The 24689-nt window shown below is 53.2% G+C and overlaps 1 long non-coding RNA gene across 1 annotated transcript; it reads left to right on the top strand.

The window, feature by feature from the left end:
- Nucleotides 1-695: 695 nt before the first annotated feature.
- On the top strand, nucleotides 696-24667 carry LOC309958827. Its single transcript, XR_014326060.1, has 3 exons — nucleotides 696-836; nucleotides 9744-9816; nucleotides 24354-24667. It is a non-coding gene; the product is annotated as an uncharacterized lncRNA (long non-coding RNA).
- Nucleotides 24668-24689: the final 22 nt, after the last annotated feature.

Genomic DNA, 24689 nt, shown 5'->3' with positions numbered 1-24689 from the left:
CCTGGCGGCTCCTCCCCTGGCCACCCCCCCTTGCTAGGTTGACTGCCCACCTGGGGCTCCGCTTGCCCCACCTGACCCATTTCCCCTTCTCTGTGCCCCAGTCGCTGGGCTTGGGACCCTCTGGGTCTCACCCATCCAGCCCTCTGCCTAACAGGTTGGTTTTCCTCGCTGAGCCCACACCTGTGGTTACCTGGCCCTGCCTGCTGCCCCGCCCACCTCCCACCTGCTTGCCTTTCGCCTGCCTCTCCCCCAGGGCAAGGAGGCCCTCCCCCTCAGGGTCGCCCAAGTTTCCGGTTGGTCTCCAGTGCTCGTGGCACCCCTCCCCTACCATCCTCGGAGGCCTCCTCCCATGGGCCTGCTCCCTTCCCCCCACCCCAATCCCCCCAGACTGCTTGTCATCGCGTCCTACCGGGCCTGCCTGTACGGCCGTCCTGTACCCACGAGTCCCAGGCTCTGCCTTGCCCCCGGCCTCGTGGCCGGTCTGGGGGCTGCCACCTGGCCTGTCGCTTCTGTTCTTGCGCTTCTCTTCTTGCACTTTCTCCTGTCATTGCCATCCCTACGAGCCACCTCCCTCCACCGAAAACCAGGCTGCAGGTGAGACTGGGCTCCGTGTGTTTTCTAGGGGTGTGTGTGGCTTTTCTGGGGTCTCGCCTTGCTGGCGTTCTAACTTTCTGCCCCTCCCCAAGGTCAGCCCGTCCTCGACACCCTGGAGGCGACAGTCGGCTGAAGAACTGGATGGAAGAGGCAGGAGAGTTGCCCTGGACCAGCGCTCCTTCAGGACGGTCACCTGGTATCTCGTGCCCACCTGGCGCCCCGCGACTCCCTCCTGGTTTGGGGTGAGTTTCTTGCTGTTCTGGGACACGACGGTTTCATTAGGTTCAGCTCACGTCTCTCAGTTCAAGGATGTACACATTTAACCTGGGAGGGGTCACTTCCAAGGGCAAGTCCTCTTCTACACCAAACATGGGGCTAGGGTTCTGGAAGCTGCCTAGAGCTGAGACCCTTGTGGGCCAGCATGGTAAGTGGGGAGCGTCCCCCTCAGGTCTGGGCCCCTGAGAACCAGCTCGGGCCAGGCACATAGTAGGTCCTCACAAAGCTTTACTGAGCGTGTTAATGAAATGAATAATAGTGCATTTGCCCTCCTAATGCCGGCTAGTGGGCTGCTTTGGAGATGTGGAAACAGGAATGCTTGTCTGCTGTGGAGCTGGAGAAACATTTCTCCCCACAAGCCACGGGAACGTCAGTCGCTGTGAGAAAGCTGGTTTCTCACACATGAGGCCTTGATGATGTCTTTTAATCAAATAGTGGTTTTTTGAGTGAGTTCTTCTCTTGGCCTCGTCTTCTCACCCCTGAGATTGCAATGAGATGGGAACGTTTTGTTTGTTTAAATAAAATCAGTAATGGTAGAGCAGAAGAAAGCAGGGGATTACAGCCCCACGATTCACTCAGGGACTCCTCCTTTGTTTATCTGGGGTTCACTTATTCAAGATGCGTTCATGGAGCCCCGGGAGGCCCAGGTGCCCAGGACCAGCTTTGCCTTAGGACTGGAGGGTCTAGTCGGGTGCCCCAGGAGGTCCCATGTGGTGCCATGGCTTGTGTGGCAGCTAAGCAAGGCGGACAGGGAGAGAGGGGGCTCTGCAGAGGGCATCTTGCTTTCTACGGTCTGGGCGACTGAGCCCATGGCAGGGCTCATGGAGGGGCCTGGGGGTGTTTTCAGAGCCAGCAGCCCCAGTGGACTGTGGCTGCCTCTGTGCCCCACAACTGAGACATTCGGGGTAGCTACTGGGGCGCTTAGACGGCCGGGGTGGTGCAGGGGGGAGATGGGAAAGGCCTGGATGATGGGGGCGAAGTTGACTCAACTCCCCAGATGCTCATGGAGGCTCCAGTGGGCCCAGCACCGTCCTGGTCCCGATGCCAACAGCCCCCCAAAACCACCTTGATGCTCATACACGGCGTCTGTCTCTGTGACAGGGAAGGTGATGGACGGGGCTCACGTCAGAGCCGGGGGCCCTGCCTCGGGGTGCGCCCGCCTGTGTGTGACCTGCTGCCCAGTGGGCAGAGCGGCTGGACCCCCTGCACTCCCTGAGGGTCTCCGGTTTCCAGCAAAGCTTCCATAAGGCTCTTTCGTCAACCAGATTTTGGAGACAGCTCTTATGTAGCCCTGCCCTTCTCCCCTGAATTGGAAATGGGGTAGGGATGGTATTTTTTAATAACACCTGGCAGTGCAGGTAAAGGGGGGTAGAGGTATCCAGACCCGGGGGCGATGCCTTTGTCTGCTTGTTTTCATTCCCCGGAGAGCCCATCAGGCTGCAGAGAGGTGGAGAGGGTGTGCCCAGGTCTAACTCCAGGGAAGGGGCACCGGGCAGACTCTGCCCCGTGACATTTACTCCGCAGCTGGCCTTTGCCATCTGCAAACACAGTGACGTGGAGGAGAGGCCCGGGAGGGGAGCTTTTCAAAGGGCAGGATGTGGGCTCTGGGGTGGCATATCCAGAGCTTACCAGAAAGATCCGTGTAGCTCACTGGATGGAGCTAAATGCCCACAGCTCCTGGACTCTCCCTCGGGGATGTCTCGGGACCCCCTCAAGGTGGGCTGGGCCGAGGGGCAGAGTCAAGGTGGAGGCAGGCCCCCAGCCAGCCCCAGACTTTGCCAGCCTCCCGCCTCTCATCCTCCGCATTTGGGGTGGCCTGTGTTTGGGGTGTGTTGTACTTTAGAGACACTTGTGAATGCTCAGTCTCAGGTATACACATATTCTGGGTTTTGTGTGTTATTACGCAGAAAACAGAGAAAAATAGGTCAAGTTCTCCATTAAACAAGTTGAAACATAACATCATCTATCAGCTTCGCAGCCCATCAGCCCAAGAATTGCAGAAAGGCCGTTATCAAGTGTTGAAAGAAATGATCATTTTCAGGAAAATTCTGTTGTGATGCATTGGCCCGTCCCCGAGCAGTAAGGGGTGGAATGATGCCCTCGCTGGCCAGACAGGCAGAGGACCCTGTCCTCTTGGCACGAGGGGTTCTCTGGCCACTTGTCTTTGTGCTGAGCTGGTCCCCGGGGCCACCTCTACCTGAATGCTTCCACGTGGGCACAGGTATCGGGGAAGAGATTGGTGGTCTTGCCCGAAAGCTGGCCCTCGGGTCCTACCTGCTTCCCCCCAGGTGGATGAGGAAGGGGGCCGAAAGCGTAGCCCAGCCTCTGCGCTCCTGGAAAGAAAGAAAATGCCCCCTCTCTCACCCTCCAATTTCCCACCTGCAGGGCCCCTGACCTAGAGCCTCCTGACTTGTGACTCAAACCCCAAATGTATTTCCAAGTACATTTCTCCAAATAATGTCAAAAACTGGCAAGACTTAAGGGCAACAGGATGCATGTGTTTCTTATTCATTCATTTACATGAAGGAACTTAAATGTGGTTTTTTTTATGAGCAATCTGACTTCCAGAAAGGAAAAAAAAAAATCACCCGTCTTTAATGAGCTTGCTAATGAATTTTTCCTTGAAAAGAGGAAGGTGGCTTTACACAGAAGGGGGTGTGGAGGGAGACAAATTAAGGCCCCAAAGGGTTAAAGGGCAGTGGACAATGTCGAATCTGGCATTGTCAGCTGAACCAGGAAGGCTTTGGGGCACTGGGAGCACTTTCTTTTCAGAAGACTGACATTTAACAAGCTGCAAATGAGTCCCAAGAACTGGTTCCCTTTTCCTTCTGCGTCTTTGAGCCCTGTCCCCTGTCCTCAAGGAGCTAAGGGAGTTGAGTCCAGCCTGATCTCCCCTCCCTGGTTTGAGCAGATGGAAAATTCTGGAAAAGAGTTGTATCTTTCCAAATGAGGCCATCTCAAGCGTGGGGTCCCCATTTTGAAAGGGAGAGGCCAGTCTGGGTAGGGAAGGAGGGGAGGCTTTTTGCTATGGTGCCCAGTTCCAATGGGCAGCCCCAAGTCCCAGCTGCCTGAGTGTGTCTTCAAGAAGCCAGGCCCTTTCGGGGGGAGGGGTCTGCAGGAGGGGGTGTTGCAGAGGTAGCCCCCCGTCCTGGGTATGGAGTGAGTCGGTGTTTTGGAGCCAGGAGAGGAGCGGACCAGGGTGCCCTTGGGAATCCACTGGGAGGAGGCCGGCCTCCGACGGTATCGCCTACCGGGCATCCCCACACCCTGCAACGCCAGCGGGAGAGGCCCCTAGTTCGTTTGGCTCCTGTGCCCAGGTGAGCACAGAGAAGGGCCCGAGAGGCCCGTCTTTGGGATTCCCGCACGGCCTGGAATTCCTAGTGCTTTCCAGATTTTAGACACTCGGTCCCTTATCCCAGTCTTCATTGTGAGGGCTTTGGCTGTCCAGAGCGGAGCAGGTGCCGGGTAGCCGAGGCCGGGGTTGGCCCTGACTTGGGGGAAGGGTGTGTGAGAGAGGAATTAATTATGGGGGAGGAGGGTGGTGGAGGGTGTAGTCATGACTCTCTTAATTGCTCTCCAATTTCTTTGGGCTTCAGAAAAAAATCCAGATGGAGAGTTCTTAAGTCCTCCTTCCTGGGAGTCGGGGGGCCGGGGTAGCGGGGGAGGAAGGCTGCCCACCACCTTTTGCCTGGCGTCTCTTTGCGGAGTGAATAGGGGTCTTTGGCAGGGGCTTAAGGAGGAGACTTAGCCTGGGAGCTCCCAGGGCGGTGCAGATGGAAACAAAGGCCCAGCAGAAAGGAATGTGGGGAGCCCCCCATGGAGAACAGCCACCTGGGGGTAATTGGGAGGCTGAGTGCAGATGAGTTTTCCCAGGTTCTGTGAATACATTCTCTCAATAGAAGGTACCTTTTCTTCCCATGAAAAGAAGGAAACCTCAATTACCTTCCCCTGAAACAGAGTGTGTGTGTGTTCCCTCTTGGTGGGGGGAGCTGGGGCGCTGCTGAGGGCCCCTCGCCCTTGTGTGTGTGCCCTTGTATGTGTGCCGGGAGCTCCGAGGCGCGCAGGCGAGAGGTGACACGATGCACGTCTAACCAGCCACCCCGTCGGCGGGACCCTGGACATGCCCGTGCTCCCCCGTTCTAGGGCTTTCTTTTTGTGAGTTTCTCAGGAGGAGGCATCGGGGTAGCTGTGCCTGTAAACAAGAAGCTGATCAAACCAGACCTGATGCCCAAGAGACAGCCAAGGAGACGGAACTCAGGGGTGGAAAGTTGGGGCAGGAGGCCAGTCAGGGGGCCAGAGACTGACTGCACATCTGTGCTGGCCATCCGGGACCACGGCTGTGCCGGTCCTTCTGCCTTCCCAGCCCTTTTTCAGTGCTGTCCTGTGGGTGGGGATAGAGGCATTCCTACCGGGTTGAGAAATTGGGGGTTTTGGGGCTCGGAGATCACGGGGCTGGTGTTTGCAGTTAGAAGGGTTAAGGGAGGGGGAGTCAGCAGGGCCTGTGGGGTTGGGGGCAGCCCTCAGCAAGGGGATCCTCTGAGCTGGAGGGAAAACAGTTTGCACCACCACTGCCCCAAACTGCCCCGAGGGCTCAGGCCCCTCTGGAGGAACCAGGGGCAAAGTCCCTGCCACGAGGGGAAGGAGTCCCGGGTCTCAGTCTTGGCCAGTATCTTTGTTACTGCTGGCTGCTGGGCCTCAGTTTCCCCATCTGTAAAATGAGGCAGTAGCCTATCAGTTCTCTGTATTCTATGAGGCAGGAGAAGCATGGGGTGTCAGCGCTAGAAAGGCAAGGGCCCTTTCCCCAGAAGAGGGGAGGGAGAGCCCCAGGTGTCCAGATTGGGCCCCCACTGGCCTCCTGGCTGAGAGCAGGGCACATCCCTGCTACTCAGGCCTTGTCAGTCGGAGGAGAGAGTTCAAATCGGGTGCTTCGGGCACCTGAGAGTCAGGCAGCGGCCCTGAATTGGCCCTCTGGGACCTGGTTCCAGCCTATGTTCAGCTCACACTGTGGGTGTGACCTTGGCCCCTGTCTCCAGCCCTCTGGGCCTGTTTGCCCATCTGTGAAATGGGACCGTGCAGGCTCGAGGTCACCTGAGGGTCTTTGGAGCTCGGGATTCCTTCCAGTTGCTCGGTGGTCATCTGTGGGTGGTTTGTTTGCTAGGTCTTTAGGATCAGAGGGCTGGAGATCTCTGCTCCTTTGCCTTCCAACCACCGTCTACTTTATTATTTTTTTTGCGGTACGCGGGCCTCTCACTGCTGTGGCCTCTCCCTTTGTGGAGCACAGGCTCTGGACGTGCAGGCTCAGCGGCCATGGCTCACGGGCCCAGCCGCTCCGCGGCATGTGGGATCTTCCCGGACCGGGGCACGAACCCGTGTCCCCTGCATCGGCAGGCGGACTCTCAACCACTGCGCCACCAGGGAAGCCCTACTTTATTATTATTACTTTTTAATTTTTTATTTTTTTTTGGCCGCGCTGAGCGTCATGTGGGATTGTAGTTCCCCAACCAGGGATTGAACCCTGGCCCCCTGCAGTGGAAGGCGGAGTCTTAACCACTGGAAGGCCCAGGAAGTCCCACAACCCCCCTCTACTTTAGAGACGAGGAAACCAGAGACCCGAGAGGGCCGGGGTGGCGGGCTGTGGATGTGAAGCCCACCGCCCATGGCCAGGCAGCGGGGGAGCAGTCCTCAGCCTGTCTCCATGGTCAGCCTTTTGTGAACACAGATCTAATAGGACTCACCCTCCAAGCAGCTCCAGGGGGCTGCCTGCGTGCTGCGGTGCAGGGATTGCATTTATGGAACATTCTTCCACACAGGTGGGCTGCCGGCCAGGCCTGGAACACCTTTCTGGGCCGTGTAATGAGCCTGGCCCCGTGGCTGCAGTCCCAGGAGGGCGGGCCTGGCCGCACCATCCCCTGTGGCTCGCCCTGGGCCTTTTGGTGCTCCGGCTTTGCTCAGCTGAGAACTTCCTGAAAAAGCCGTCAGGGAGGCAAGTTCTGGAAAAGCCATCAGTCGCCCGGCTGCCCATCGCAGACTCAGTTTTGCAAACATCTCTCGCTGTCTCTTTGTGCTTCAGAGTGTGGTCATAAAGCGCTCACAAAACCCTCGGTCAGGCCTGCGCCCGGTGACTACCACGGTGGGCCGCAGCCTTTGTTTTGTGACCTTGGTTGCTACAATACCTGCAAGCTGAAATGAGGGATGGAAAAATTGCCCGCTTCAATTAGAATGGCAGACTGCCTTTCCCAAGGCTTCCTCTGCCACTCTATCCATTAACGGTAAACATACGCCAGATAGGACTTAATTCTCTCTAATTGCCACTCCTGAAGCAAAGAGTGAAATTCCAGGAAGAGGCATATGTAAACATCCTCCATAGCCCGGCCAACTGAAATTAGAGGGCTGATGGGGGCCAGCAAGAGCGAGGAGGACATGGTTTCAAAAGCTGTCCCAATTACCTCTCCCAGTTTCGTAAATGAGCCCATAATGTCTAGGGCCCTGGCCTTCACAAAGGTACAGGAAATTAACTCCGCCAAGAGCCTGCATTTGTTGGGGAAAGTTGTAAGAGGGTGCTCGTTACTCAACAGGTAGGGAGCGTGAGATCCGAGGCGAGGCTCACGGCTGTTTGTATAAACTACAGGCTCTATTTCTGAGAATCACCGTTTTATTAAAAATCATCCTTTTCCACCTTTCCCTGCTCTCAACATCCACAAATGATTTGTACCAAAGACATGCCAGATCAATGAGGCCCCATTTGCCCCCAGAAAAGAGGAACTTTAAGAATTTTGAGAGGCGGAGCTAGAATCGTCTAATCCTCTCAAGCTGCAGAGGGCGTTTTCGGTGTACGCAGCAGCGCTTCCTGCGTAGATTACGGACGCAGCACACGCATTGATGAGGTCTTCGATCCGTCGCTTGCGACAATTGTTCCTCTGGACCCTCTAAGGAGGCCTTGTGTTCTCCTTTGGTTCCAGACACTGACTCATCTCTGCAGTGTCTCCATCTGTTACGATTGCAGCCTGGCACCGCGGTGCTTATGCATCACGGCAGACCCGGGGCTGGGACACGCAGCTCGGAAACCAAGGCACGACTTTGCCGGGGCTGCGTCTTCAAGGAGCAGCCTGGGGTCTGCACGAAAGTTAATTACGGACAATCGGGAACTCTGAGGGTTCCTGGGGCCTCTGGGCAGAAGCAGAAAAAAACCCAGATGCTCTGAGCTGCTTTTGATTTCCCGGGTCCTATTAAAAGACGCCAAAGAGAACCAAACTGGAACGACTCACCAAAGCCCTTTCCCGTGTTTCTTTGTCCCACGGGAAGAGGCAGTGGCTGTGGTCGTGCTGCGTTGGCCCCCCCAGGCGCTCACAGGCTCCTGGGGAGGGCTGGAAACTCTCCCGGGGGCGTCCAGCGCAACACGGGCACCCAGAAAGCCCTTAGAAAACCAGTCTACCCTCGGTCACCCATGGGCTGATGACTGCTTGATTGACACTGCTTTTTTAAAAAGACTTTCTGTTTCTTGGTTATAAAAGCAACCAATTAGGGGAGAACGGTGTTTGGGAAGCTCAGGGCCAGGGAAGGAATTCTTACAGGGATTGGAAGCAAGAGGTGAGCCCTCTGTGCCCAACCAGGTCTTGGGCACCCCAGTGAGTGAACCACTGGGAATAGGGGGGCAATGGCAGCCGGGGCGGGCACCCAAGTGGCTTAAGTCAGGGCAGGGGGGTTGGAGAGGGTCTGTTCCTTCCTCGGGGTTCCTTGGAGGACCATGGGGCGCTCCTTTTTCATCCTCCTTTTTCTCTAGGTTTTGTTATCATTCTAGCCCCTCCCCTTTCAGTGCTGTTCAAACCTCAGCCACCACAGACCATCTGTCGGCCACACCTGCCCACCTTCACTAGAGCCTACGGAATGTATGTTCAAAATCAAGTCCCTCAAAATATTTTTAAAACATGAACAGCCTCTTTTTTTTTTTCTTCTTCTGAGTAGTTTTAGATTTACAGAAAAAGTGAGTGGCAAGTACAGAGAAGTCCCATTCCCCGCCCCCCATCCCCTGATGTTAGCATCTGGCATTAATGTGGCACATTGGTATCACTGAGGAGCCGACGTTGATAACATAGTTATTCACTGAAGTTCATGGTTTATATCATTTGGGGTCACTCTTTGTGTCCTACAGTCTGTGGGTTTTGACAGGTATATAATGACATGTGTCTATCATTATTTAACGCTTTTTAAAAAAACTTTAAGGCAAATACTTGAAGTCAAAGACTTGATGTAACCGGTCAGGCTTTTATATGGTGCTGATGAAAATTTGTATGTAATTGTTAAAGTGAAGCTGTCTGTCCAGGCAGCATCATCCTTCATCTTCCATCCCATGGTTTTAGGACACACTGCCCATTCAAGACTCCACAGCCCTGGTGTGGTCCACAGCCCACTTCCCTTGTCTCATCCAGGGCCAGGCGCCCAGCTGACCGCACTCCCATCATGCCTGAGCACATGCTAACGCTGGCCTGGCTGTGCCCCCCGGTGCCCTTCCCTCATGGTGGAATGTCCTGCCAGGAAGCCTTCTACCCAGCCTTCGGGTGTGTCCAGCTCAGCTCTCACTCATGAAATGGCCCTGAGCCTTTGGGTTCCATAAAAGGGCACTTAGCATCATGGGTGGCACCAACCAACCCAAGGGCTCTTGGGTTGAGAGCCGTGTCCACACCGCCACACCTGCCCCATCGGCTTCAAATACCCCCGGAAGCTGTGGTGGGGAGCTTGGCGGGTGAGAGAGTGAGCCAGTACAGTGAAAAGCGAAATGCCTGGCTTCACCAATTCCACGCTTGCTAGAAGCTGGGGCGTCCCTGCTTCCGTTGGGTGAGATTCTCTTTCAGTGACCCAGTGCTTTCTCATTCCAGCTGAAGCCGTCTCGAATCCTCCGTGGGACAGGACCGTGGACACGCCACCCCAGTACCCTCCAGCTCCAAAATCGTAAGTTGCTGGGCCGTGGGGAGCACCTCTGTGGTTGGTCACCAGTGGGGGCCGGCTGCCACCCAGAGCAGCCTCGTGGGAGGGGCTGGTGAGCGCTGGTCCGTGGTCCGCTCACGGGGAGAGGGGTGCCCGGTGAGCCCAGTTGAGCGTGGACCTGGGGGGCTTGTGTTCGGAGGCAGGACCCCCCCAGCCTCCTCGTGTCGTCTCTGTGGCAAAAGAGTTCTATAGGCGGCTTCAAGTGCCGGACCCCCGAAGAATGTTTCCTCTTTCACTCCTCTAAATGAATGGCCCTTTCATTGCTGAGTCTCCCTTTGGCTCTTATGCCGCAGGGCAGACTAGGATGGAAGTGGCCTAGCTGGGGGGCCCTTCAAAGGGCCAAGGAGAAAACGCGGGCCAAGAGACCAGCCTCTCAAACAGGCTTCGAGCTGCAATGACCTTCACTTACCTTCCCCCCCTTGAAATGTCTGGAAAACGGAATGGACAGATTTTCTGTCTTCAAAGTTTCCGGCTAAACCTCTTCAAGTTCTTTATTGTTTGGGACTGAGACACTCAGCAATGGTAATGGGTAGTTCCTTTTGTATTTGCCTTGAAAGGCCAAAATATTTTTATATGGCTACAGACAAAGCCGTCTGTTTTCAGATGAACTCTCTATGTCCGTCGTTTCCCACCGGGGAGATCATGTATACCGTGTGTGTCTCTGTGCACTCTTGGGTCTTGAAACAGGTTTCTCATGGGGATGGCCATTCACAGGGGTCCACGGGGAAGCACCTGCCCCACCAAGGGGGCCTGGGGACTCTGACCCTCATCTGTGTAGGATGTGACCCCCGGGGGGGCGGCGGGTGTGCTGGCTGCACTAACATGTACTCTGCCTGTGCCTGCATCCGCCATGCATACGTGTCAAGGACTGTGGGCTGTGCTCACCTTGGTGGTTCACTTGGTGGGAAGAAGCTGGAAGGTCAAATATACTGTGAAAGTTCTGTTGTTCTGGTTGGGAGGTCATTTTGCTGGGCTCTGTTACCTGGTCCAAATAAGTGAATGGATGAATAAATGAATGAAGGCATGAAAGAGTGAAGAAACTAATAAATAGGTAAAGAAGCGTACCCTGAAGGAGATCCAGTTTGATGCACAGGAGCTCGATAGATAAGTCAATAAAGCATTGAATCAATATATAAATAGGGCCACGCAGGAACCGATGTCAGGTCATCGTGGACTAAGGGAACACGTGCAATTCAAGTATATAGCGCCTAAAGTCTATCCATAAAAGAATAAAGCCTAGATGAAAGGATGAATAAGAAGTCGAGATGCATAAACCAGGGGCGAGGGTGAGATTATGCGGCCCATCAAAGTGGAAAGATGCAAGAGAAAGGGCACAAATGATTGAAAGGAAGAAGAAAAACGGAAAGACGCAAAATAATAGCTAAGCAGGAAGATGACTTTTAAAATTAGGGGGTGAGAAAATATATAAGGAGGACTATGTCAGGTTATTAGAAGCCAAGCATTAGGATTAGTCCAGATACATGCTCCAGCCATAGAAAAAAAAGAAACAACAGAGGAAGAGTTCAAAAGATAGTTAAAGCCGAAAAAGGACCCGGGGGACCAGAGATGAGAGTTAGCTGTAACCAAATGTTTCTAACTCTGGGCACACATAAATAAATAAACACTGAAATGAAAGAAAGCCAAAAAAAAGAAAAAAAAGGAGAAAGGAAAGGATGGGATGAATAAGTAGTGGACATACATGGACCCAGATGGGAGCGCGGCAGGAGGGGCTTTGAGTCATCCAGTCCTGGGACCTGAGGTCTGTTCCATGAAAGGACGAAAAAAGAGAGAGAACAGTAAAACATCTAAATAAAAATCGGGAAATCCGGAGGAAAAAGTAACAAGTGTTCAGTCCAGGAATACATTAGTGGGTGAATAAACAAACATATAAAAGAAGGCGGTGCTAGGAGCCGAGTAATAGACTGTCATGAATCAAGGGTTATGGCCGGTCCAATTCTAAAAGCCACAGTACTATCAAAACATAATAAGTGTCACCATAAAGAAGTGAATGAGTATCTAGAGAAACAAAGGCATGATGGAGTGAGGCGGGGAGGGGCCATGGCCACAGGCACTCCTCAGGGGCCTGTTGGAAGGTTGTCATTAATCCCCCCCACTGTCTGGGCACCAAAGATCCAGGAGGATGAAAGAAGACAGATGAGAAAGGAGGAGATTTGGAAAGCTGCAACAAAAGAGAGAAAGAAAGAGTTAAGAGGTGGTAAATGGGTATATTCTTGGAAGAGGGTTAGGCTGGGAGTGATAATAAAGGACCAGCCCAGACTGTAGATCACAGTGGGTCAAAATCTGGGCACTCATTCCATTAGTAGAGGAGTATATACCTAATAAGAAGAAAAACGCAGCAGGAAGGAAGAATGGTATGAATGAAGGAAGGAAGGAAGGAAGGAATGACACGCGGAGAGGCAGGGCCCCGGGATGCCGTTTGCAGGTAACGTTAGGATTCATCAGTTCATGGCACCTGAGCGCTGAAGAATGAAAGAATGCAAGAAAGAAAGAGTGAGAGAGTGAAAGAGAGAAACAGTGAAAGTGGGAGAGAAATGATAAATCAGAGATTAAATTAGAAATGAAAAAGGAAAAAAGGAGAAAGGTAATATATTAACAGACAGATAGATAAATACATATATAGGAGAGAGAAGCTCTAGGAGTAAGAATGAGAGGGGGGCCTGAACCAAGCACAGTGATGAATTCACATCTGGGCTTCTGAGATGGGCCGCCACCTACCCACCCAGGAGGCAGTTCAAAGCTGAAATGCATAAGGGAGGACCTCAGTGAGGCCAGGGAGGGGAAGGCCCACTGCTTGTAGATGATCATGTACCCAATTAGGTGCCCCTGCCAGCCAGAAGTGTAAAAACAATCACCAAAAAGGAAGAAAACCCGAATGGATGCATGAATGCATGAATGCAAGAGTGAATGAGAAAAAAGATTTGCAGTGACCAAGGAGGCCGGTCCTGCAGGGTGTTAGGATTCATCCAGTCCCTGGTGCCCGATCTCCAAGAGAAAGAAAGGCGGTAAAAAAAAAAGGCTGAGAGACTGGTAGAAAAAAACAACTGAGATTGGAGGAAAAAAATAAAACAATTTAAAAAAGGAGTAAAGAAGGTAATAAATTAGTAAGTCATACAGTGAAGTCTGTGAGAAGGGACTGGCTTAGCACAGACCATGCACATTAATTCAAATCTCCGGCCCCGAAGTTGATAAATAATAAAAACAATCACATAAATAAATGCCTGAAGGAATAAATTCACACATTCCATGAGAATGTGAGAAAAAGTCTGGAAAGTTATAGGAGGGACTGGAGAAAGAAAGATGAAAGAAGAGAAAAGAAAATAGACCTATGGAAGAAGAGGCACTTCCTGGATGAGTACTTACATATAATAAACAAATATTAGTCATTAAATACAATAATTAGTAAGAGCTGAGGTTCATCATAAAGAAAGAATAAGTAGAGGGATGGCTGTGTGAACAAATGAATGAGAAGGGTGATTTTGATTAATTCACGTCTGCACCCGAGGCTCACGGGAATAAAAGAATGCAAAAAAGAGAGCGGTGAAGGAGGGGCGTAGACAATTATGACAGGATGGATATTAGCAATAAAAACATATTGAAGGAATAAATCAATACGTACATAATTCTACGAGAGAGAGGGCCATGTTAGAACAAAAAAACGAGACGGCACCGCGAGCCAGGAATTATGACTGATTCAAAACTGGGCTCTTGAGATAGTTAAATAAATCCTCAACCAAATCACCGGTATGAGGAATTAATAAACAAAAGCGAGCCCCACATGGACCAGTGCTGAGAAGGCTCCGGGAACCACAGATGATGGTTAATCCAATTCTGTGCACCTGAGGTCCATAAATAAAAGAATAAATATTGAAATAAAAGAGTGACAGAAAGAATGAATGGACCCATGAACAACTGAATTAGAAATGGAAATGCTTGGAACGGCCAGGAGCGCGTCACCCATGGGATTGTCACTCATCTCACTCCGGACACCTGAGGTTCCTAAGAGTGAAAAGATGCAAGAAAAAAATAAAAACAAAACACATCAGGGAGTCAAAGAAAGAGGTGAGGGAAGGCAAAGTGAAACTAAGTGAAAGAGAAAGGCGGGGTGGGGGAGGGACTAATAAAAAGCTAACGAAGACGTGGGTGTGTCTGAGAGGAGGATGTGTTAGGGTTAGGGATGAGGTCGTCAGCAATCCCAATGATGGATGAGCTCATCCAATCCCCTTTTTTAGGGCAAGGGAGGATGGAGAGATGGAAAAAAAGAGAAGTGAAAAAAGGAGAAAGGAAGGATGATAAACCTACAACCAAGGTGATAAATGGTTAGTTAAAAGAGAGGTTGTCTGAGCAGGGATTATAATTAGTTTACATACGTACTCCTTAAATAGATAAATACATCACACCTTTCCAAGAATAAATGAAAAATAGAGGAAATACCCGACCCAAAGACAAGGCTGCATCTTCCAGCCTTTTATCATCTTTATGTAATAAAATATATGCAATTGAGGTCCATAAATAAAAGAATAAATAGCAAAGTGTAAAACGTGACTAAAGGCAAGGAAGAAAGATAGCAAAGGCAAATCAACACATGGGCCAACGATGGTGATCTTGCACATGCAGTTTTGACTAATACAATTATTTCCCAGGAGACTGGTAAGTAAAAGAATACCCAAAATAAGAAAGAAAGGAAGGGCAAATGCATGCGTGCATAAATGAATGAATGAATGAATGAATGAGAGGTGGTGCTGCCTGGACCAGGGACAGGAGGATGTCGCTCGCGGGAGCCTGATTCATCCTTCTGTGCACCTGAGTTTGTAAGAATGAAGGAACGGAAGGAAGAGTGAGAGAAAGGGAGAAATACAAAAGAGAGGAATAAGGAATCAAAAGAATGTATAAACGAATAAATAGGAGAAGGGAGAGCCTCATGAACGAGGGGCTGTGATCAGTCGAAAGTCGTGCTGTTGAAGTCGGTAAATAAAGGCGTCAAATCTAAATGAATGAACGAATGAGTGACTGGAAGAAATGGATGAATGACTGGAAGGAAGTGAGGGAGGAAGGAAGGAAGGAAGGAGGGAAGGAGGGAAAGAAGGAAAAAGGAAGGAAGAAATAGGCAGAGAGGGAGGGAGGACTCTTCCAGTTTGGGGTCCCTGGGTTCCCGCCAGCCGAAGGGAGTGGGTACCAGGGAGGCGTGGCTCTTGGCATGTTGTGTGCTTGTTACCTGCACTTTCTTGGCGGGAGGAGCTGGCTCAGGAGGACCCTTGCCTTGGAGCGCCACTGTCACACCCTGGCTGTGGGGGCCATTTCACTTCATTGCTCTCATTCTCAGTTTCCCCATCTGTAAACTCGGAATGGCATCAGCTCCCCGCTTGGACGGATCGTGGGGCAGATGCTGTCCTGCGTGTTGGCAGTGCCCCGTCCGAAGGGCTCAGGCCCCGGGCCCTGCCGAAGGTTGTGGGAACTGGACGTGGGTCACCTGCGAGGGAGGCTTTTCCCGCCAGGGGGCAGCAGAGGGTCAGGGAGCAGGAGACCCTGGGGGCTGTGTGGGCCCCGCCCGCTGCGCTGTCCTGGGAGGGGCGCCACTCACATCCAGGGCCTGTGCAGGTGGCTTGGGAAGGGGGCCAGTAGGGGCCAGATCACCAGAAATCGTGTTCCCGCAACTTTCTGAAATGTGCCCGGGAGCCCACCAGCCCGGTCTTCTACGGGGTGGGCTGCCTTCCCTTCTCGAGTCAGGGGGTCCCGGGGCAGGTGCCTCTCAGCCCGGGGTTTGCAGAAGTGGTCCTAGGATCCCGGCCCCCTCGCCCTGGCATCCCCAGAGCCGGTTTCAAGGCCTTGCTGTCTTCTCGACTGTTTTCCGATGTACTCTCTGTATTTCGGCGGAAAGCGCGTTTGCACTGTGTGTTGTTGAACTTGTCCTCTCCCCTCCTGACCTGCCTTCCCCCGCCCCCCGCCCCCCCGCCGGGGTTGGGGGCTGTTTGTACGGCGCCTCCGACCCCAGGGACGCCCTGGCTCTGTGCAGTCTCCTTTCTCTGTACCGGACAGGATTTGTGCACTTGTGTGTGTGTTGTGTGCCTGTGTTTGTCTCTAAAAATGAGCACCAGAGGCCCTCTGGACTTCTCGATTCCGATCTGGGACATTAAAAAAAAAAAACTGGATTCCTAACGAGCGCCCTGAACAGGAGGAGCCAGCTTGGCTGGACCCAGGATCCGTGGCTGGGAGAGCGGGGAGCGCAGGGGGGTTGGGTGCGGCTGGGGCTAGCGTTTTGCCTGGTGGGGGGGAGGTGCCACGTGTCTGGGCCACGTGAGCAGGGCCTCGTGGGCCTGAGGTGGCGCTGGGCCTTCAGGGCTCTGCGCGCTTATTAACCCTGAAGACACCTGTTCAGAGAGGGTCTCCAGAGAGCCCCCCGAACAGCCCAGGTGTCATCGTGGGGACCAGAGTGGGGGTGGCAGGGGCTTGGGGCAGGAAGAGCCTGGGAGGGTCTTTTTGGAGAACCCTTGCGTGGTTTTAAAAGTCAGCTGAGGGTCGAGAAGACTTAGAAAGTATTGGGGAGAAGTTGGGGGCCACGGCCATGTGCACAGAGGAAATAGGGAGGGACAGGAGAGCAAACCTCTCAGGGAGCCTTCTCCCCAGGTGGATGGAAATGGGCTGGTGGGAGAATGCCCCAGTGGGGAGGGTGGGTTGGGATTGGGTGAGTTCTGTCTGTTTAGGAATGTTGAGGGCCTGAGGGTCATTGGGTCAGAGCTCTTAAGAGCTTGGGATCCAGCATTCTAAGGGTCTCCAGTTCTGAGATGCTGAGTTTCAGGACAGGGCTTGAGGACCGTAGAAGCCGGGGGTAGAATTTCCACATGGGCCCCCATCTGGTTCTGTCCACGCTTGATCCATGAGGTCCAAGATGGGATCTCAGCTCTCCTCTCTGATCAGGGCTTATCTCAAGTGTGTGTTTCTTCTTCTCACTCTTTGAAAAAAAGACAAATTTTGTCTGTTGACTTTGACCTTTGCATGCACCCCTTGCACAAATCCTTCCCTTGGTGACACCAGGAGCTACAAGTCTCCTTGGATTTCTGTACAACTCCCAACTCCCTCCTCAGGAAGCTTGGCCTCGGGGCTGGCCTTCCAGAGGGTGGAGGACGGAGGCTGGGCCTCTGGGGCAGATGGGCCAAGGGCTCCCCTGTGATCCTAATGTAAACGGTGTGGATAGCACATGACCTAGAGCAGGAGATCACCCATCATTCGACATGTCACCCATCTTTATTTCTTCCCTTCCAATTCCTGTTTATGAGCACACTTTTTTTAATGGACATCTAATTTTTTAAATGAGCGTTCATTCTTTAAACCTAATTGCCATTCTTCACCACATACACTTCTTTTTTTTTTACAGTTTGCCTTTTCCACTTAATATTCCATCGTCAACATTTTTCTTTCTTCCATAGACTTCATCACGTCACTGGCTGCCTTGTGTCTCATTGAGAGGCTATGTCAATCATTCCCCACATCAACCTGCTATTGTTACTATTGCTATGCATAATTCATCTTTTTTTTTAATGTTACAAATTATGCCACAGCTAATGGCTTAGCACACCCACTTTTTTTTTTTCATTCTTACCAATTATTTTCCCACACCTAGAAATGATCATGGTATGTCAGTTTCATGGTATGTCAGTTTCTCCTGCTAGGCTGTGAGCCCCTTAAGGGCAAGAAGCTTGTTGAATTGATCTTTGTATCTCTAACGCCTGAAATGTTGTAGATGCTAAATGTTAGATGAGAGGATGGAAAGATGGATGAAGATGTGAGTGAGTGGTTGGTTGGCTGTTAGAGGAGAGGAGGGAAGGATGGGTGAATAAAAGGATTGGTGAATGAACAAGTGAACTTCTTAGGGTTGAGTTTCTTGAATGAAAGGCCAGGAATTTTTGTATGAATATTGACTAATAGCAGAAGGCTTACAGCATTTTATAATGTCCAGCGATGTATTAGAATTTTGTTATGATATTGCTAGTTTATCTCTGTTAAAAAGTGTTTTTCTGTCATTTTAACTTGCATTGCTTTGATTACTAATGACGGTTGAACATTTTCACATGTGTTTGTTAAAAAATTGCATTTTATCTTCTGTGAACTGTTTGTCCAAGTCCACCGGGTCATGGCTTTGTGATGAGACTGTCAAGGATGGAACGAGTGTCCTCAGGACGTAGTGAGCCCTTCCTCACTGGAGGCATTCAAGGGGCAGGCCAGGCAGATACTCGATGAGGGTGGCTTTAAGGAGATTCAATTAGTGGGAGTGGGGTTGGCCTAGATGACCCTTCATTTGACTTTAGGATTTTGCTTCTTCCTGGGAAATGGGCATATTCCCTCTGTCAGCCCAGCAGTATCTAAGGCCACATCCCCCTGGTGGGCTTGTGCATTAGTGGTTTATAAACTCTAACCTCACCCTCTATAACTCTTGTGGGGCAGGAGTATCTCTTTGACCCTCCAGGGTCCAGAGAGCTGTGCTACCATCTTGTAGAGTTCAGTGGTGGATTTCCCACCCGCCCCCTCCCCCATTTCATCTCGAGGAGGACAGGCCCCTGCACCTCCATTTACCACCTCTCAGCGCAGTCAGCTGAGGCGATCAGCTGCCGTTTACGTTCCCGGGGTCCTGTGAGCAAATGTCCCCTAGGCCTGCGTGTTGGTCTTTGGGGTTTAATTGATTAAGGGGACATGTCGGATCAGGTCTGATAGTGAATCCTCCTTCAGAAATGGGACAGTTCAATTCTGTGAGCCAAGGAGCAGAATGGACCCCATGTTCTCCTCGGGCTTCCCCTCACGGCCCACCCCAAGGCTAGCCGGGGCTCAGAGGTCACCGTGGCCATTCGGGGAGGGCACGTGACCCCAGGAGGGCTTGCACCTGCGTCCCAGAACACGCTCTGCTCTCAGCCAGGGGCCGCATCTTCCCACTGACCCTCTACTATAGCACCGAGTGCTGTCTGCCTGTATTGGAATTTCTCACCCACACGTTTGCCCCAGCATCGAAGCTCGGGAGGCCATGATGATTCCCAACATGACTTCGATCCATCCATCCATCCGTGCATTTGGCCTACGTCTCCTGACCTGGCGCTTCGGCCTTTCCCTTTCCTGAAAGCAAACCTTTTCCTCTTGGGCAGGCTGTGTAGTGCCATGGGCTGTGGTTATGAAGTGAACGCCCTTATTTGTGGCTTCTCCCTCCGGGGTCACTGCTCTGAGCACGTCCCAGCTGGATGTCATCTGCCACCGTCACCCACACGGCTTCCTTCCCCGTGGCGCTTTCCCGTGCATCACACACCGTGAGGGAACCAGGGCCGGGGTCCGAGAGCGGCCCCCCTCCCCCCCAGGCCACCCTGCCTGGTGCATGGTCCCTGTCATGAGCTTTGCCCTCAGCCTTTCAGCTTCCTCCCACCAGATGGCAGTGGTTGTAACTCATCCCTTCATTCTTTCATCCCTTCATTCGTTCACTCAGTCCACAAACATTTGAAAAGATCCACCGGTGCTATACTAGAGCTGGCTCACAGGACATATTCCAACCATCCCCTTTCCAAGGAAAAGATGAGCATGTCTGCCAGGGGCCATGTTTGTGTGTCAGTAACAAGGCGGGACCCTTGATTTAGCTCCCACCCCTAGACCCGAGTTCTGTTGACAGTTTGGTAGCCCTCTCCAACTTTGTTCCTCCCCAAACTAAGTTGATTAGTAATTAGCAAACTGTGTTTCTTGGCGCTCAGAAATCATATCCCGTAGCCTCAAGAGGCCAGAATGAGAGCTGGGGGTTCTGAAACGAAAGGCTGATTCTGCCCGTGAGCAGGCCTTCAAGTCATTAGAACACCCCGATCTTGCACAAAGGGGAACTTAGAGTCATCCCGTCCCTTTGAGATTTGCTAATTCTGGGCTCTATTTAGAGAAAATTGGGGAAGGTGATTGCTTGCTTGGATGGCAAGGATCCTGCCCCACGCGGGGTCTGCACAGAACAATCTTCTGGCACAACAGGGCATCCGAGGCACACGGCGCTTGGCGAACCCTGGATGCAGCCCCCAGCATCCACGCAGGTCCCAGGCCAGCGGCATCCACCACCGCTCCCCCCCGCCAACTCCAACTTAGCTCACTGCTACCTGCTTGGGACAAGGCGTAGATCTAGGGGCTCTACTGAGAATTCTGTATTTGCTTTATCGCCTTGGACAGTGGGGGTGGTGGACAAAGCCAGGACCCTGGAGCTGGACAAACGTGCGTTTTAAACGGATGGCGACAGCTTGAGTCTGTCTCCTGGGGAGACCATGGCACACCCACCTCGCAGGGCTGTTGTGAGGCTTGATGTGACTAGGATCTTGAACTGTGATTCTGAAAGGGTGTGCGCGTGCCCCCAGGGGTGGGTTGGGGGTGGGTTGACCGGCCAGGAGGGGCAGCCTGATTTGGGCAGGTTAGTGGGAAATCTTTTTGTCAAACATGCAGTCGGTACTGTGGGAACGAATGCTAAATTTGTATGGCGTTCGAAGGTTAGGTGGTTGTAATTCGGGCAGGAACCTTCATGCTGGGTACTGACGACCCCTTTGGGCAATGCCCTGGACCCCCTGGGGTACGCGTTCACACCTGTCTCCGGAATCGGAATCGGTTGGAAGGCCCCATCTGTGTCTTGCCTACCGCTGTGTCTGGCCTGTGGGCGGCACTTATCCTCCACGAGAGACCCCTCCCAGCAGTGTCCTCCCCCCAAAATATTAGGCACCAGCTGTCAAAGACACTATACCTCTCCCCACTAATGTCCCCTCATCCCATTCACAACATTTGGGCTCACATGTCAGCAGCCTGGGTGCCTAACACAGTACCAGGCCAGTGGTAGGGGTCACCTTCCATTTCTGTTGAAAGGATGGATAGGTAGATGGTCAAATAACAAAATTGTAACCCAATGCAAGCGACGGTTGTTTATAACCTTTACTAAGAGATTGTATTTTGTTCCTAATTAACCTGTTAACAGTTGTTGTATCTCACGGACTTTTGTATGATGTGTGTTGTTCGAAAACCAGGACTCTTGCCTCTGGTGTCACTTGATGGAACTTTCGCTGTCCGATTAACGAGTCAGTGTTTTGTGTTAGAAATGAGAATCTGGGGGGCGCTTAACTAACTGTGTGGTGTTGGGCAAGTCACTCCTCCTTCCTCTCTGACCCTCGGTCTCCTTTTCTCTAAGCCGTGGGTCACCAGAAAGCTTATTACCTCACAGGGTTGTTGTGAGGGCCCAGGGCTGCTAATGAAATGCTGGCTGTCACTGAGAATGGTCGCGTGTTGGGGGCTGTCTGGAAGGGAACAGGGAAGCCTTTCCTAGTTCCAAGTGAATAAAAAGTCAGCCTTGATCTTATGCTAAGATTGGATTTCCAGCAGTCAGTGGGATGTGTAAGGCAGAGGCCCAGCAGTTTGCAAGCATGTAGCGATGTGGGCCCAGGGTAAATATTGGTTTGGTTCACGAGTGATGGCTCTTTCCCTCCCTCGGAGCCTGCCTTCCTCTCCCCCCGCATCCTGAGCTGCTGCTTGTCGCGTGCAGGGTGACTGCTCTGGATTTGCCCTACCTGTCGCTGCCTGGTCCGTGGAGGGGCTTCTGCAGACATCTGTGGGTGCCCCGGGGGGTTTCTCAGGGAGGAAGGCGGGGGGACAGTTTCGAGAGAGCCCGAGCAGGTTCCTGGGTAACACCTTTAGGGACTAAAACACCTTCTTCTGCCTTTTAAGGGAGAGGCCCGTGCTCCTAATTTCCTCCACCCCCTTCCTTCTTTCCCTGACTGTAAGGTAAAGAAATGAGTCTTCAGCCCCCTCCAGGGGCCTGGAACCAAACTTGGGGCTGTTCCACGCCCACGAGCCCCCTGCTTGACTGGCGTGTGGGCCCATTTTACAGATGAGCACGTTGAGAATCGGGGACCGCAGAGCGCCAGAGCCGGGACTGAACAGTCTTCCATGAAAAGCCGTGGGGCACTCTTTCCACCTGGCCAGACGAGCCCTCCCGGTTACCGTGGCCAGCCTCTGTCGGCCCAAATGTGCCCCAGTGTGTCTCTGTCCCCATCACATGCCTGGCAGTGCTCCCGTGGAGGTCACGCCCTCCAGAGCTCTGCCCTGCTCTGGAGGAAGCCCCAGGAGGCACCCCTGCAGGGGTCATTTTGGATCGGGGGTCTCCACGTGACCACGGAATTCCTTTCCTGGCCCTCGTCTCACGCGTGTGGGACATCAGTTCTGCTAGAACATCCCAGATTCCATCCCAGGTGGGCTTGAGCTGGGGACCTTGTTGAGCCCCTCCCTCCCGGCCCCTCCCTCTGTGGAAGCCTCACCACCCTCCTGGTTTGGCCTCTGCCTCTCACAGCCTCGGTGGGCCGTGTCTGCACCACGGCCACCCCATGTCCTTGAGAACTTGTCCGAAGCTCCCGAGGGGCGGGCCCCACTGTAGGGACAGGCTGGTAGGGTCCTCCTCCCGGTAGACTGTGGGTCTGTGGGTAGGCGTCCGCTCCCCGATGGACCTCGGTCCTGTGTGACCCAGGGGGAGGGACTTTCTCAGGTGCCTGGTGTTTTCAGGGCCTCGTCCTCCTGAGGGGGGCAGGCCTGGGTCCTGCCTCTGGAGGGCAGGTAGAAAGTCGAAGCTCAGTGAGGTCGTGCCTAAGCAGCTCTTGGACCCCCTCCCTGACTCTGAGACCTATGCTTCTCTGACCCCACCTAACAGCCCTGCTGTCTACACTCGTAGGTGCCTAACAGGCCCCCGCTGACTGACAAGGCAGGGTTTAGTGGATGTGCAAAGCTGAATTGACCGTTGGCTGATGTACGCGTTGAATCTGCATGCGTTTCTGTAAGAGAAAAAGGTGTGTTTTCTCGGCAAAGACTCTTCGGGGCAAAGCCTGAGGGACTTTGTCTGCGCTGGGGGCTCACCCCAGGGGGTGGCCGCCGGACAGACCCTCCTGACGGAAGTAGCTGTCTTCTGAACGTTGTTGGAAATATTTCTGTCTAGAATAAAACTTTATTTGGGCTAAAATGTACTCCTGTGTGTAGTGGTCCAAGTGATTGTTTTTTTATTAAGTATAGTCGATTTACAATATTGTGTTACTTTCTTCTGTACAGCAAAGTGACTCGCTTATACATATACATTCTTTTTCGTCTTCTTTTCCATTATGGTGTGTCACAGCATATTGACTGTAGTTCCCTGTGCTGCACAGTGGGTGGTCCAAGTGATGTTGATGACGTGGCACTTGGCGATTCCCAAGTGGGAGGTGTCCTGGCCCCGCCCATGCCCTCTCTGGGCCTCGGGAGCCCTCGCCTCGGGGAGGGGAGGTCTTTTACCTGAAAAGTCTTTGTCTGTCCTCACCATTGGTGACGATCAGCATTAACCTGTAAGGCACATGCCCAGTCTGGGATGCAGCCCTGGTCGGCCAGCGAATGAGGGGGGGATCGGACCCCAGACCTTGATTCCTTTCTCCTCCTCTCGCCCTCCTCTCCACCCCCTCAAGCTGAGGGGCGGGACGCTTACCCATTTGAGTTCTGGTTCTGGCATCACCATTTGCCAGCTGAGTGGCCTTGGGAGGGTTACTTGGACCACCCCGAGCCTTGGTTTTCACCCCTGTAGAATGTGTACATGATGACAGTGTCCGCTCTGGGGTTGCTGGCTCAGTGCCTTGCTGCACTCCATATATACTGGCTCTGAGATCAAGGCCTGGGGCTCGAAGCCACCCGAGCACCTTTACGTGTGTGTGGCCTGGATGAGTTTGCTCACCTGTAATCCGGAAATAGGCACATCTACCTGGCGTGGTTACTGTCGGATTCAATGAGATTGTTCATGTGAAAGTAAATGCTTTGTTACCCGGCCTCCCAGCTGGGGCTGGCCACAGCACCCTGCAGCCTGTGGGCCCCAGTCGCGGAAGCCCTGGGCTTTCTGGAACTGCCAAAGGGGGGCTGCAGGGTGGGGTGGAGGGTGTCAGGGGAGCACCCGGCCAGCTTTGGAGGGCAGCGAGGGAAGGAAGGGTTTGCTTTTCAGTACAGAGATGTAGCGGCTTCAGAGGGGACGGGATTGAGGTCCAAGTGGGCAGGATCAGGGAGAAGTTTTAGAAAGAGGAGGAAGCTGATAGTTTAGAAAACGCCCACGTTTAATTGGCAGTGGGTTGGACAGGAGAGCTGGGGTGGGTTTTAGCAAGGCCAAGCGTTCTAGATTTGGGTTAGTGAGTGGAGGACCATCAGAGGTTCCTGGTGCAGGGGGTGTGGTGCTTCTGGAACTCTCTCCGGGAGGAGGAGACCAGGTGTGGGGTGCCAGAGTTGAGGGGCAGCAAGTAGAGGGCAGGGCCTAGTGGCTGGGTGCTCACCTCGCCCCCATGGCTGCTGGGGGCCAGGGCCCTCTCCCTGTGTGGTCCAGGCCCCCGAGCGACCCGTCTCCTAACCCTCTCTCTGCTCCTTGCCTCCAACGTGCCTGTGTGCATGAGAACTCGTGTCCTCCAGTGAGCCCAGGAGCGGGTGGCCTTCATCAGCACCTGTGTCTCTCTCAGCCTCCACAGCCACGGGGATACCTGCACGCGTTCCCGTGGGACAGGCCGGACCCAAAGACTCTGGACCCGGGCCACTCCCCTGCATGGAGGGGCGCGTCCACCCCGCCTCCCCGCCCTCTGACTGATGGACTTCACTGATCTGAGTGTCAGACACGCGGGCTGGACCCCTCCCCACCCCCCCTGAACCCTGAGACTTGGGGGAGCGCCGAGCCTCGCTGTCTGCATCTGTGAAATGGGATCGGACGCCTACCTCACAGGGCTGTTGTGAGGGGCATGTGACGCGGTCGCAAAGTGCCCTCCCGGGGGCTTGGCACACCCTGTCGTGTCTCAATAAAT

Source organism: Leucopleurus acutus, assembly GCF_964270905.1.
Source record: "Leucopleurus acutus genome assembly, chromosome: 1".
In the NCBI taxonomy this organism is placed as follows: Eukaryota; Metazoa; Chordata; class Mammalia; order Artiodactyla; family Delphinidae; genus Leucopleurus; species Leucopleurus acutus.
Note: the sequence above shows the minus strand (reverse complement) of the source record. Positions and strands in the feature narration are given on the sequence as shown.